The sequence below is a fragment of the Pezoporus occidentalis genome, unplaced genomic scaffold (assembly GCF_034315485.1).
Source record: "Pezoporus occidentalis ecotype Australia unplaced genomic scaffold, CSIRO_AGI_Poc_V1 ctg82, whole genome shotgun sequence".
In the NCBI taxonomy this organism is placed as follows: domain Eukaryota; kingdom Metazoa; phylum Chordata; class Aves; order Psittaciformes; family Psittacidae; genus Pezoporus; species Pezoporus occidentalis.
The window spans coordinates 2,059,942-2,072,900 of NW_026916181.1; the positions used below are offsets into that span (position 1 = coordinate 2,059,942).

At 42.2% G+C, this 12,959-nt stretch overlaps 2 protein-coding genes across 2 annotated transcripts in view; one reads left to right on the forward strand and one right to left on the reverse strand.

Moving 5' to 3' along the window:
• The window catches only part of LOC134156151 (5-beta-cholestane-3-alpha,7-alpha-diol 12-alpha-hydroxylase), a 540,007-nt gene that overhangs the window by 55,888 nt on the left and 471,160 nt on the right, over window positions 1-12,959 (reverse strand). The window lies entirely within an intron of this gene.
• WNT3A (Wnt family member 3A) overlaps window positions 1-12,959 on the forward strand; it is a 90,701-nt gene that overhangs the window by 22,744 nt on the left and 54,998 nt on the right. The window lies entirely within an intron of this gene.

The following is a 12,959-nucleotide window of genomic DNA, read 5'->3' on the forward strand; positions in this document are numbered from 1 at the left end:
AGCCACAGCAATGAACATTTATCTTGGTATTCGGAATGATGGTTGAGAGGTCTATGGCCTGGCCAAGAAGCTCTTGACTATAATAAGACATATGGGGAGTCATCAATAATGAAGTCAGTGAGATGAAATACGAAAGAATTAACCATCCTCCTGTGTTTTGGTTCAGTTAATTTGGACCAGGTTTAGCCTATGTTCAGGAATGTGGAAGCTCACTTTGCCAATAGGTGGGTGGAAGCGAAGGAAGACCACAGTTTCCAGAACTAGCAGTCCAGCACCAGTTGCCAATTTTAAATTGACTTTAAATACTTGTCACTTTCAAGAGTAATCCAGTGTTACTGATTTAGATCTGTGTCTATTTACCGTTGAAGGATAAAATTAAGATGTCAGTCTTACCCAGAAAAGTAAGTTGTGGTGTTGCATAGGATAATCTTAAATTTACTGGCACAGCAGCTGAACTAAAGCTAAAGACAGGTGGGTTATCAGAGAGTTTAACTCCCTTTGTGATAAAACTATGCACCATCTTCAGATGACTCATTGCAATGTAGTTTTTGTGGCTTGACATGTTACCAGCCATCAACAACACTGCAACACCTGTATATGACCTGAACTTAATCTAACGTCAAAGCAAAAGGAAGAGACTTAAGCCTGTATGTCTCCCAGTTGGTGCAAGCTAAGAGCACTCGCGTGGACAGTTGCAGCAGCTCTGCTGGCAGGCAGGAACTTGTCAATTACTTTATCTCATTCATTGTGTGCCAATACCTTGCTTCTCATCACCTTGGTGAGTAAACAGAGGGAGGTAAAGCCCCTACCTCTACATTTATGAAAAGTGTTGCTATGTCAACAAGCACAACTTCACACAGACACACATGAGCTATGCACAGGCATGCATCCTTCAGTTTAAATGCAAGCTGACGGGAAAGAAGAACCCACATGATCCAGTGCACCGAGCCCTTCAATTGAGTTGATATGATGATACAGCTCCAGAGTGAGTGCACCTGGACTACTGTATTCCATCCCATGCTCATGCCAGAAAGTTATTGACAATCTGGAGGGTATTCAAAAAGCTAGAGGGCTGAAAGGACTGATGCTTATGAGCAAAGATTAGCAAGTACTAATCTGGGCCAAGTAATGATATGATAATAACTCTCAAACTTTCATAAGGTATATATAGTAAAAGAAAGCAAGAAGAATCATTCCACAGGGTACCAGTGGGCATGACTAGGATAACAAAAGAAAGGGGGATACATTAGATACCAGGGAAAGTAACTTGTCTGATAGAATGTCAGAGTGTAGAGGAGTGTTTTACAATAATGAAAATATCATCAGTTAAGTTGTTTGGCATGATCCCAGGCAAACCATAGGAAATTTGTGATGGAGGTTTCTATTCTATGGCTGGATGGAACCAACATAAATCAGTAATTTTTTAATGAAATTCAGTGAGGGCTGATCTTCAGCTGCTATGAATCACCATAGCTCCCTCAACTTTGGTGAAGCTGTTAGATATCCAAAGAGATAGAATAGGTAACTGAAGAGCTGGAATTCAGCTCTTCATTTATGTATGGACTCCCAGGGCACTAATCTGTGTACTCAGCCTGAGGACTTGGACATTCACTTAGTGAGATATGAAACTGTGAAATTGCCAATTTGTGATTTTGTGTACCAGATATAACAAAGCATATAAACTCATAATTTTGTATTGACTTCGATAATTTTCTGTGACCAGTTTGTGTGCCTTCACAGTGTTAATTATGAAACATATTTTCTATCCCAGTAAGTAATTGTGTTTGGCCCCCCAAAACATTTTTCTCTCTAAATTGGAGAGATACAGATTTGATGGGTGAACTGTTCAGTGCATGAGGAATTAATTGGTTGGTCACATCCAGAGAGTAGTGGACAATAGCTCAATATCTAGATGGAGATCGATGACAAATGATATCCCTCAGGGGTCCATACTGGGACCAGAGCTGTTTAATGTCTTCAACAATGACATAGACAGTGGGATTGAATGTACCCTCAGCAAATTTGCCAATGACACCAAGCTGAATAGTGCAGTTGACACATCCAAGGTACAAGGTGCCATCCAGAGGGACCTGGACAAGCTCAAGCAGTGGCACCATGTGAACTTCATGAGGTTCAACAAGGCCAGGTGCAAGGTTCTGCACTAGGTTGGGGCAACCACCGGTATCAATACAGGATGGAGATTAGAGGGATCGAGAGCAGCCCTGTGAAGTACTTGTGGGTACTCGTGGAAGAAAAGCTGAACATGCCCTGTCAGTGTGCACTTGCAGCCCAGAAACCAACCAGGTACTGGGCTACATCACCAGCAGCGTGACCAGCAGGTCGAGAGAGGGGATTCTCCCCTTCTACTCCTCTCCTGTGAGACCCCACCTGGAGTCCCACACCCAGCTCTGGAGTCCCCGGCACAGTAAAGGCATGGACCTGTTGGAGAGGATCTAGGAGAGGAACATGAAAATGATCAGAGGGATGAAGCACCTCTCCTATGAGAAAAGGTTGAGGGATCTGGGGTTTCTCAGCCTGGAGTCAAGAAGGCTCTAGGGAGACCATAAGGCAGCCTTTCAGGAGGTCTATAAGAAAGATGGGGACAGACTTTTTTAGCAGGACCTTTTGCAATAGGACAAGGAGTAATGGTTTTAAACTAAAATAAGGTAGATTTAGACTAGATAGAAGGAAGACATTTTTTTCATTGTGGGTGGTGAAACACTAGAACAGGTTTCCCAGAGAGATAGTAGATGACCCCATGTCTGGAAACATTCTAGGCCAGGCTAGATGAGCCTCTCAGCAACCTTCTCTACTTGAAGAGGTCCCTGCTCATTGCAGGGAAGTTGGACTATATGATCTTTGATAGTCTTTCCCCCCCAAACTATTCTATGATCCCACAAATGGGATTTTTCTCCCTTAGGCTATCATAACTCAGATGTGGTAGGTTGAACTGTCCCCTGAAGCTGCCTTTCCTTCTGTTAAATCTAGTAGGAACTGGATGAGTAGGTGAGACTGGAAACCTATATTTCAAATGGCTTATGTTAGGTGAGGTGGGTCGTACCTGAATTGCAAATGAGCACTTGAGAAGCTCTGGAGAACAGATAATAATTTGTCAGGGACCTTAAGCTAAGGTCAATGCTTTACTTTAGATTTCCGTAAGTGAAGTGGGGTGATGTCCTGCCACTTGTGAGAGCAAAACCTAGGTATTTCCTTCTTTTGGACATACACTCAGCATGAGATGGTCTTTTTCTCAACTTCCCAGACTTACAGAGTGTGAAAGAGCTGTATTTATAGCAGCTGTAAAAAGACTTTCAGGATCAACACTATATAAGCACTGTGGTACTCTTAGCACCCTGCTGAAAAGTTGAGCAATCAGCATGCTCATGCAATCAGAGAGTTGGTGTTAAAGAGGAGGATCTTCACAGGACATGTAAAATAGCCAAAGAAATGCTTATATATGGGGCAAAGAGTCAGAGTTTATTGACTGACTTGCAAAGACATAGATAGAAGAAGGGAATATGTAATTTACAAACTCATCTTTGGGGACTGTTCTGTTGAGTATACTATTAGCTGTCAAGTTGCCATCAGTGCTTATATCACTGTGTAAATGCACAGGTATGCAGCTGATAGGAAGGAAGAATGGTTTTGTCATCACAGTCAAAGTGGTGTAAGTATCTTTAGAGACAGACTGGCTGCTAAATGCCTTTAAGGACCTGTGTCCTGATTTTCTGAGCCCAAGAGTGCTGCTGTTTGACACAACCTGCAGGCTGGGGATCCGTCTTCCCTCAGAGCCGATAGAGATCACTGGATTTCAGCAGTGTTGTCATGTTACATTATGTACTGCTCCAAAATGCCTTGGGATGAGATTTATCCAGAAAGCTGCAGAGGACAGAGTCTGGATGAATTATGTCTGTGGTGAGTTCCTTCCAGCTGAGACAAGCTCGGGAGCAGAATCTCACACTTCCTATCCAGCTGGAGGCCAAATACATGAGCAGATCCTCCCCACCCCTTCTCTCAGCATTGGCTGGACTTCATGGCTCATGCACACTGCACAGAGACCCTCATGGTCCTTAGGCAGTAACCCTATTAGGTGAATAAAAAATGGAGCCTCCACCCCTTTGGCCAAGCTGTGCTGAACTTGTCTCAGCTGGAAGTCACTGTTTGCATATTTTACCATAGCTACTGAAATATGATTGATTCCAGGTTGAGGCGTGACATGAAGGTTCCTAGCTCATATAACCGAATTTGCCTAGTGAATTTGGATTGCCTCCCAGCTGCTGAATTATCTAAGAGAAATATTTTTTTTTTCTTTACCTCTGTGATGCTGTGTTCCAGGATCTGGGGTGCACTAGGAGCCAAGATCTCAGACACACAAAATTTGGGACTGAAGTAATCCTTTTGCTCAGTATTGCTGTATCAATCCAATCTAACTGACCTAATGCCTCCTCTCACAGCTGGAGGTAGAGGTTGTGTTAGGCACATGGCAGGCATTCTGCCATGCAACAGCATTCCCCAGATTCCTGGGTCATTAAACAGCTCCAAGAAGCTCCAAGGTTATTATCAATTATGCTAGTATCTAGATTAGTCCCTGCTCTGTCACCTTATCAGTAACAGAGTCATAAAGTTGGCCTTTGTGTTTCTTATCTTTTCACTTTGATCAAACCCCCGAATCTCGATTGTGCCCTAAGTTGATCTGGTCTGAACTGTGTGGGTACCCCCAAGAGCAGCTAGCTGGCAGAAGTTATGATTGGGTTTTAGGTGTAAAAAGATGACCAGGATCTTGCTTTATCAAAAGCCCTGGTAAGCTCTGAAGGCAGCTCTTGTCAAGCAATTCTTTCACTCAAAGCAGATTGAAGTGATGCACATACAATGAAGGGAACATGCAAAATGCCTTTTGATTTCCTTTCCTTCAGAGCTCCTGTGTTAGATGAGGACAGCATGTTCTAGACTTGTTTCTCCTGGGACAGTGTATGTGACAGTTGTGGCCACCTGAATCTAGACTTTCTCCCATGGGACAGCCTGACCACATGATTCCTTACCTGTCCCTGTGAAAAAGAAAAGAAAGAGCAAAAAAGACAACCTGAAGGATGACATTCTGAAAAATAAGGGTGCTTGATTTGACTGTCCCAGTGATTTCTTTTCATGTATCCTTTAAAATAAATTCAAACAGAAGCTCCCAACTGGTTTTAAAGGGAAGCTGATACGAGAAGACACTAAAAGCATACAGACTAAATGCAACAGTGTGTGAAGAGAGGTGATGTGAATATGAGAGCTCAGGACTCTTATCTGAGTCATATTTGTGTGATTGTCTTGAAGGTCAGTGTCTGCTCAGGACTTCTGCTGTCAGCTCTATGAGTATCAGATCTTAGACAACCACAGTCTGTTGCTTTTCTGGGTTCATCTGAGCTTCCTGACTACTTGTGTTTTGCAAACTGAATTTAGTCTGTGGGCTATCATTTAGGAACATGCTGCAATAGAAAGAATAGGTGAAAACAGTTAAAATACACATTCTGCAAAGACACAAACATGCCACTTTGGTACTCTCCCTCCTGAATTATCAGGATATTGTATCATGCTTCTGATTGGGCTCCCCTTCAAGCCAGCTTCCTTCAGTTGCATAGGCAGAGGTTTCCTAGAGGTCTCTTTATTGGAAATTTCTACTCAGGAGTAGTCTTTGGACTACATGGATCAGGCCCTGGATCAAGCCTTCCACCTAAGGTGTAAGTGCATTATGTGCTCACTTTAGTCTAAGACTGTTAAAGAATCCTAAAGGTTTTTGACAATTTAGCAACTGATATGAAGAAATAGTACCCTCAGTAAATAAATTTTGAATGAAATAGATCATTGAAGTTGGTAAAATAGAGCTGAACATAGATTTATTGGAAGTTTTACCTGAAGGAGGTTTTGCTATTTATTTGTTTGCTTGTTTAGGGCTTTGTTGTTGTTTTTTAATCCTTAGAGATTTTCATGGTTTTAAATTATGGAAGTCTTAAAATATTTAAAACAGAACAGGAATTTCTTCAGAGTAGGATCCAATGTTACACCATCTAACACAGGAAAACCTGGGTCATGCGTGGGATTTCTCACTTTCATTGCACTAAATCTAAACCTAATGAAAACTTTGGTTCAGCCAAACACTAACCACATGTTTAAGCACCTAGGACATCCTGCCCTTAAATACTTGCTTATGTCTCATTAATCCATAGCTTACTGGGGCACTGGGTAAATTGGGAACAAATGTAATCTAAGAGTGAGAAAAAGAAATTTCCATCTTCCCACCATCTGCCCTATCTAGTACAGTGAGTTGAAAGGCTCAAAACAAAAATCCACCAGTTATCAGACAAAGCTTTACCAGAACCACAGAAAGCAACTGCATTTGATATTACTCCAAAGACTGCAAGGAGGAAATGTTATGGATGAGGTGGAGCAGCCCTTCTGGAAGAAAATACTTTCCAGTGATCCATCAGCTACCTTTTGTTCTTGTGTTTCTGTGGTTGGCATGAGCCTCTGTTTACCACTGCAATTATGGCTCATTCATTAATAATCCATCCTCTAAGTGTTAATGGCCTTTGTCTTTAATTCCTTAAATAAATAGTTATTTTAATGAATGTGTATGGTAATATTATTCCCATTTCACAGATGGGAAGTTGAGACAAACCAAAATGCCTCATTTGCCTTCAAGTCCACAGGGAATCTTGTGCAGTGAGGTATTGAACACACAGTCCTATACTCATGCCTTACTAACTACGCCATGTTCTCTCCTAATTAAAGTTAGTCACTGATATAATTGATCCATGTGCATTCTGGAAGGATTATTATCTCAAATCTAATGTTAGCTCCATTAAGGACAGTTTCATAAATCACCTAATCTTTGAGGTTGAAGGTTCTCTATCTCAAACAAGAGGGCTGTGAGACTTCAATATTCAGTGCTTGTGAAGCTCCTAACTATGCTTAATCCAGATTTGTGTGTCTGAAATTATTATTCTTAAGGTAAAAAAAAAAAAAAAAAATTGGGAAAAATCTGCTGCAGTTCTGATTGGCAGTGTTTGATGATTAAAAACATGATTCATCCAAAAACAGCCCACGCCTTTCAGTCTGTTCCCAGAGCACTGGCGCCAGCCAGATTCTGGGTACCGAAGAGACATTTCTGTCCTGTCACAGCAAGCAGCATAGGAATTGCAGCAAGGCAATTCCTTTTCTTCTGCTAGCACAGGGTGTCTTTCACAATGACAACCCAAACTGAGTAGAGTATCACTTATAAGGAAGAGTCTGGGGTGCAAAAGCCTTTCTTGAGCAGGATGCTGCAGGACAATGGAATTAAAGGGCCACAAGTGAGATGTTTCCAAACAGTTTTTAGTTTAAGACCTTTGCTGATAAGTGATTAGATGCTCTAAACAAAAAAGGTGGTGCTAAAAGGATCAGCAAGAGAAGTCATTGCTGAGTGGGAGTGATTTGCTGGTGACAATCAACATCCTTATTCCTGTAAGGCTAAAGAAGGCTGGTAATTCAAGGCATAAATCCCTTTGAGGCTTGCCACATCCTGGTTTCAGCCAACACTGCGATGGGTTAAAAGCAGGAGGGGTAGCATTGTAAAGCCATGATCTTATCAAACTCTCATCCAACTTGCTATTTATATGGTTGTAGATATATTACATCCCATTGTCCAAGGCAGATCTTGGTACTCAGCCCTTTGAGGGCTTGTAGTGAATGTTCCTCTGATCAGAGAATTTTATAGCACTTGGTGATAGGGGACTTTATGGCCTGAAGACATGGACCATCTTGGGCCTGATTGTGTCAGATTCCTTACCTAAAACAATAAGGACGCTGAGTCACTACTTGGGTGGGAAGTCTTCAAGGAAATCTTAGTATGATTCTGTCTTTTCAGGACCATTATAACCATGATCTCTGAGAGCTACACCTGGTCACTCCTTTGTGGGTCTAGTAACTTGTGTTTTAGCTAAAACATCTAGAAAGCTGTTCAAGATGTCATCACCTAAAATTCCTCTAGTTCTCATTTGAACTGCTCTAAGGTTCTTAGACCTTAGAAGATCTTATCAGGGCCTACTATAGCTTCAGAGAACAAGAAAGTAATGTATAACTTGGGTCAAAACTCTAGCTCTCTCTCATTCACCAAAAAGAAGCTTTGGTAATATTAGAGCATCCCCGATATGTGACTGCCTTCAATCTTTGTCTGCTTTCTTTGTTATTTGCAAAAGGAGGAATGATGTAGCAGCTATGGACTGACGATGGTATGAAACAGCCTTTTCTCTCAAACTTAGATGTCTTCCTGTTTCTCTGGGCCTTCTCCAGCTTTTCAGTACATCTGGATACAGTATTTTGGTAGTGTTCTTGCCACTGCTGTGTGCAGAGGTTATGCTCTCCCCCTCTGTCTTTACCCTCCTAGCCAGCCCTGCTGTGCTCAACATTCTTATCATGGTTGTCAGTCCTCAAATCCCTGCATCCTTTTGGAGCCTTGACATGACTTACATCAATCCTACCAGCCTGACATGGCATCTGGTACACGAAGGTGGCTTTAGGTGGAAACATCCTGATCCCTCACTTTGTGCTGCTGCCCTGTCCGTATCCTTCACTCTCACTCCTCTGGTGCTTTGCCATACTACAGACTTTTTCATTAATGATGTTATGGAGATTATTTTGACTGTTGATAAGAAAGTTAAGTAGCACTGAGATGATGTTGGAGAGTTTCAATTAGATACAGCTCCATCTGATGATGACTGCATAGCAGAACGATAGTGGGGAGCTGTCAGCCGTGCATCTATTTAGTATGCACTGTATTGATCCTACATATTACCACTTTGAATTCTTTATTCACTTTTTTTTCCTTTATATTCTGAGAAGAATGCTATATCAACAGAGTTATCACCTTGTTAAAATAACAGTCTCATTTAAAATTGCATAAAATTGATTTTCCGTATAACTCTGGTTACTAGCACTAATTACATTACAATTCTTTCATTCTCTATGGGTTCAGCCTTGTGTCACCCATTTCCCTTTTGGGCCAGATAACAGATTTACAGTTATCCATTTGCTCTTTAACAACACAGTAGATTCTTAACCTATTTGGCATTCTCTTGTTTTCCATCATCACTTTCAGATTTATTACAAATGTTAACAGCAGTTATCCAGAAATATCCTAGATTCCCTTCATTCTTTATCTCCTTGTTTATTATGGTTAATATATTATTAGGGACTATAGATGTATGTTTGTGTATGAATGTGTGTGACTATCTCTGTATATCCTCCAACAATACATTAAACAGTTATTTATTGTTCATTCTCATGTTCTTAGCATTCATAGAATCATAGAATGGTTTGGATTGGAAGGGACCTTAAAGACTGCCTAGTTCCAACTATATGTTCCAACTAGTCATGGACTATTCACTGATGTTTTGAGCTTCCCTTATCATTATCTGCCTTATTTAGTCCCAATTTGTATTCACTATGTCCACAATTTCCCACTCTTTTCCATTGTTTGTGAGTAGAAATGGAGCAAGTCTGAGATTTGTGGGCAGTGCTGTGAACTGATGGATTATTTTTAAACTATCCCATGGGATTTTACCTACATTGCCATTTTTTTTGTAAGAGCAAGCATTCACTTTATCTAAACTTTTCATGTCACTACCTGGATAATCATTTCTTTTATCCTTTCTTGCCTAGACTGTAGTTCAGTGTTCATGTGTCAAGAGTCCAAGTAGAGGCATTAATCTATTCCTATATACAGCCAGGAAATGTGTGCCTTTTGATACCATTTATCAAAACCAAAAGCTTAGATTCTAAAAATTTTAGAACCATCCCAGACCCTCTCAGTCTGTTATAATTTCACATCCCACCTTTCAAGATCTTTCCAGTTATTTATTAATTGCAGTACATTAGCAGTTGTCAGTTCCAAAGAAGTCGAAAGGCTCATTGTCCTAAGCACTATATGCACGCATTGCAAGAGACAGTCCCTGCCCTAAAGCACTTCAAACCTAATCTAAAGAGACAGAAAAAAAGGTAGGTGAAATGAAGAATTATTAGTATGGCACAATCTTAGCATTCACCCCAGATCCCTGGCAGCTTTCCAGCTCCCAAAAGGGACATGACTGCAGAGATCTCTTCTCAAGGTAAGAGTAATGTAGGGGTTTTGTGGTGGAAAGCTCTCCACCCTGATTTTGACAGAGAGGAAGGTTTTTTTTCTGGGCATTAGATAGATGCAGTTTGAGCAGAGCTCTATCCGTGAAGAGGCAATAGGAGCCATCTGACTCATGTGCGTCTGCTAAAGGCTGTCCCACTCAAAAAAATCCACATTTCTTCAACTGGGAAATTCAAAGGAGTATTCCCCTTCTCCCTGCAGAGATTTGACATGTGTGGACACAGACAAGGAGCGGGGTTTGCTTAGGCAAGGCACCAGTGCTGACTCCTGCTATTCTGCTAACTGCTTTTCATTTTCTACTTATTGCTGCTTCTCATCCTACCTCATTCCTGGCCCCTTTTCTCTGTCTTGTTCACCTCTTCATGCTTCATGACCTGCCTGAATGTAGACAATGAGCTTTCTACAGCAGGAATTGTCTCCTTGACATTTCTCCATGAAGCTCTTAACACAATGGGAGCCCTAATCTTAGACTCAAGTTCAAGGCATAATAGTAATAATTATTGTTATTATCATTATAATAACAATGATAGAAAGATTTAGAGAAAGCTGAAAAAAAAAAAAAAAGTTGCTAACAGCAAGGGAAGATTATCCTGATCCTGGAAAGAGGTGTGTATCAGCAACATTTAATCACTTGATAGTCTTCCTCTTCCAGTGTGGGATGATACTAGAGTCTGGGAGCTCTGATTGCGCTCTGTGATAGAGCATGTGCTGGGAGCTGTATGAATGGATCAGTGAAGTTACAAAAAGTTGCAAGAAGCTGTTTTCCTAAATGCAGGTTCACAGAAAGATGGGGAATGGACTGTAGGCATCCATCCAGGTTCATCAGCAGACAGCGGCCCAGATCTCATGCAGAGAGAGGTCAACATTTGGCCACTTATGGGGTATGTAGTATGGGGTTAACAGCCAACATAGGCATGTAGGGCTTTCTCCCTCTCTTATTTCTTCTGAGCGTACCAGATAAATAGCTCGAGGTGAAGGCCTGCACATTCTTTATGAAGCAAAACGTGCTGTCGGTGTAAGGAGGCGAATCTGTGGCCTGGGGCACCATGTGCAATGTAATGTGTCTCGAGTCCCTTGCACGGGCTTGTTTGAAATATGTGTCAATAACACCAGCAGCAGCAGCAGCTTGCTGCTCAGAAAGTAAAAGGGGGTTAGTGTTGTGGGGAGCTGAGGGGAAAGCAGCATGAAGTGGAGGGGAGGTAGGTCCCTATCCTCCCTCACAAGCCTCCTTAAACACTGCAAGCCCTCCCCTCCTCCCCACCACCAGCTTCCTCACCAGAGGGAGCTGGTGGTGAGATCACCCTAATTAAAGTGAATACCCAGCAGAAGCACTTGCAGAAGAGGTCCAACTTATTTGCTTACAAACTCATTTTGCAGCAGAAGGAATATATGATCTCTTGCAGGGAGTGGATAAAGCCTCTAATTATTTCTTTTAAAGAAGTAAACCAAAACCAGATTAAAAAGTTATGGAGGGCTGACTGTCTTCCTCTTCTTGCTTCCTATTCTAGACAGGATTCAGGTCTCACTGATTTCAGTGGAGCCAAAATTAGCACCTGCAATGTTCTCATCTGGAAAGCCATACTGCTTTTGCCCAAGTCTCTGCACTGGGGGCAGTCATTGCCACTGCAAGTGGCTGGTTTCAGCAGGGGTAGCAGTTTTTATCAAGTAAGTGGTCAGCACATCCTCAGGGGAACTGGTAGATTCCTCATGTCTGGTTATCTTTGCATCAGGACTGGGTACCTTTCCGAAGGAGCTGATGCAGCAATGGCCAGTGGTATAGAGGAGATGAGCTAGGTAGCCTAGCTCAGAAAGTGTGTGTGTTGATGAATCAATAAGATTACAGTGCTCTTGAAGAGAAACTAGGCAGAATTCCTAGACTTTTGTGATTACCTATCACCAGTTCCCCTGCCCCAATTGAGGAAAGCTATCTCACAAGGAGGCAAGTGAAGAAAATGGTGCTGAACCCACAGTTCAGAATTTTGTGTCCCACTGAGAGTCCCCATGTTCTGGCTTGGGCTGTAGTGGAAATTGATGGATTTGGGTCTCTGTTCCTGTATTCGTTATACTTCCAATGGAGGGGGTTCCTACCCCACCACAACCTTCTTTCTCCTCTCAGCAAGTGTCTTTCTGGAGCGCCTTCAGAACTGGGTCTTTGATTGGCCAAAAGATTTGGTATAGGTGAATACAAACCTGTTTCTCAGCTGACCATATGATTCTCAGGTTGAGGTGGGAATCGTCTAACTAAACACCTACAGTGTCAGTAGTGCACACCTCAGGTATAACTCTAATAGCCAGTGGAGTCCAGAACATGACATAACTTTATGTTAAAGATCACCCATTTCCAATCCCCTGCCATAGACAGGGACACCTGCCACTAGACCAGGTTGCTCCAAGCCCCATCCACCCTGGCCTTGAACACTGCCAGGGATGGGGCACCCACAGCTTCTCTGGGCAGCCTGTGCCAGTGCCTCACCACCCTCACAGGGAAGAACTTCTTCCTCAGATCCCATCTAAATCTCCCCTCTGTCAGTTTAAAGCCATTCCCCCTTATTCTGTCCCTACCTGTGCTTGTCAGAAGCCCCTCTCCAGCTTTTTTGTAGCTCCCTTTAGGCAATGGAAGCTGCTTTAACGTGTCCCTGGAGCCTTCTCCAGGCTGAACAACCCCAGCTCTCTCAGCCAGTCTTCATAGGAGATATGCTCCATCCCTGGGTCCCTTCCAACTCTAACTCTTTTATGATTCCATGATTCATATTGAAACAGACACCTAAACTCGACTAAATTACTTGTGTCTTAACTGAGCCCTTTT